This window comes from Durio zibethinus, unplaced genomic scaffold (assembly GCF_047325235.1).
Source record: "Durio zibethinus cultivar Kanyao isolate XHJ-2024 unplaced genomic scaffold, ASM4732523v1 HiC_scaffold_94, whole genome shotgun sequence".
Classification (NCBI taxonomy): Eukaryota; Viridiplantae; Streptophyta; class Magnoliopsida; order Malvales; family Malvaceae; genus Durio; species Durio zibethinus.
The window spans coordinates 60,001-62,500 of record NW_028322717.1 but is presented as its reverse complement, the minus strand read 5'-3'; positions in this window follow the sequence as shown (position 1 = coordinate 62,500).

Here is a 2,500-nt window from a genome sequence, read left to right as displayed (position 1 = left end):
AACCGCCCGCACCAGGGCCCAGCGTGTGCCGATGGTGCTGGGGGCAAGCGCCCGCACCAGGGCCCAGCGTGTGCCGATGGTGCTGGGGGTAACCGCCCGGACCAGGGCCCAACGTGTGCCGATGGTGGTCGAGGGAACCGCCCGCACCAGGGCCCAGCGTGTGCCGATGGTGCTGGGGGCAAGCGCCCGCCCCAGGGCCCAGCGTGTGCCGATGGTGCTGGGGGCAAGCGCCCGCCCCAGGGCCCAGCGTGTGCCGATGGTGCTGGGGGCAAGCGCCCGCCCCAGGGCCCAGCGTGTGCCGATGGTTATCGGGGCAACCGGCCGCACCAGGGCCCAGGGTCTGCCGATGGTGCTCGAGGCAACCGCCCGCACCAAGGCTCAGCATGTGCCGATTGTGATCGAGGCAACAACCCACACCAGGGCCCAGCTTGTGCCGATGGCGGTCGAGGCAAGTGCCCGTACCGAAGGGCAGCCTATGCCGATGATGGTCGATGCATGTGCCATCACCATGCGCCATCATGTGCCATTGATGGTCGAGGCCTTGGCCGAAGTTCGATTTTGAGCCACGGTGCCCATGCTTGGCTCCAGCATGTGCTGGTGCCGCATTTTTTTCACTCGGGACAGCATCGCCGGAGCATCGCCGGAGTACCGCCGGAGAACCTGACCGGCGGCATTGGGGTTCCGGCGATTGGGAGGGGGGCCGGGGGGGTGTGCGCACATGATGTGCGATGGGTGCTGGTACTTGGCCTTGTGTTGGCCCCCTATCCCTCATCAAACCTCTGAGAATTCACACCCCCTTAAAGAGCATTTGAGATTTTACAGGTTTGCTACCAGTAGCCGTTAAAGTGTCTGAAATGGGGACACTTTTTTCAAACGGTCACAAAATCTTCTCTACTTCGAGTTTTTAGCTGAATTTTTTTGTGCATGCCAACAAAAATAGAAGGATCATGCCTACAAAATTTGGGGCCAAAAATCCTTATAAAAAAATTTTAAAAAATCCCGAACCGCAAAAAGTTTCGAAAATCATGAAAAATAGAAAACGAGTCATCTTCCAACGAAACTTCACGTGAAGGCTTAGGGGACCATTGTATGAATTTACAAGCCATAAAAATGGCATTGGCACGGCAGAAATTTGAAGATGTGCCTAAACCCACCAGGGCCCAGCGTGTGCCGATGGTGCTCGAGGCAACCGCCCGCACCAGGGCCCAGCGTGTGCCGATGGTGCTCGAGGCAAGCGCCCGCACCAGGGCCCAGCGTGTGCCGACGGTGGTCGAGGCAACCGCCCGCACCAGGGCCGATAGTGTGCCAATGGTGCTCGAGGCAACCTGTCGCACCAGGGCCCAGCGTGTGCCGATGGTGATCGAGGCAACCTGCCGCACCAGGGCCCAGCGTGTGCCGATGCTGGTCGAGGCAAGCGCCCGCACCAGCGCCCAGCGTGTGCCGATGGCGCTCGAGGCAACCGACCGCACCAGGGCCCAGCGTGTGCCGATGGTGCTCGAGGCAACCTGCCGCACCAGGGCCCAGCGTGTGCCGATGGCGCTCGAGGCAAGCTCCCGCACCAGGGCCCAGCGTGTGCCGATGGTGCTCGAGGCAACCTGCCGCACCAGGGCCCAGCGTGTGCGGATGGTGCTCGAGGCAAGCGCCCGCACCAGGGCCCAGCGTGTGCCGATGGTGGTCGAGGCAACCGCCCGCACCAGGGCCCAGCGTGTGCCGATGGTGGTCGAGGCAACCTGCCGCACCAGGGCCCAGCGTGTGCCGATGGTGCTCGAGGCAACCGACCGCACCAGGGCCGAGCGTGTGCCGATGGTGGTCGAGGCAAGCGCCCGCACCAGGGCCCAGCGTGTGCCGATGGTGCTCGAGGCAACCGACCGCACCAGGGCCGAGCGTGTGCCGATGGTGCTCGAGGCAAGCGCCCGCACCAGGGCCCAGCGTGTGCCGATGGTGGTCGAGGCAACCTGCCGCACCAGGGCCCAGCGTGTGCCGATGGTGGTCGAGGCAAGCGCCCGCACCGGGGCCCAGCGTGTGCCGATGGTGGTCGAGGCAACCGCCCGCACCGGGGCCCAGCGTGTGCCGATGGTGGTCGAGGCAACCGCCCGCACCGGGGCCCAGCGTGTGCCGATGGTGGTCGAGGCAACCTGCCGCACCAGGGCCCAGCGTGTGCCGATGGTGCTCGAGGCAACCGACCGCACCAGGGCGGAGCGTGTGCCGATGGTGGTCGAGGCAACCGCCCGCACCAGGGCCCAGCGTGTGCCGATGGTGGTCGAGGCTGCCGATGGTGGTCGAGGCAACCTGCCGCACCAGGGCCCAGCGTGTGCCGATGGTGGTCGAGGCAACCGACCGCACCAGGGCCGAGCGTGTGCCGATGGTGCTCGAGGCAAGCTGCCGCACCAGGGCCCAGCGTGTGCCGATGGTGGTCGAGGCAACCGCCCGCACCAGGGCCCAGCGTGTGCCGATGGTGCTCGAGGCAACCTGCCGCACCAGGGCGGAGCGTGTGCCGATG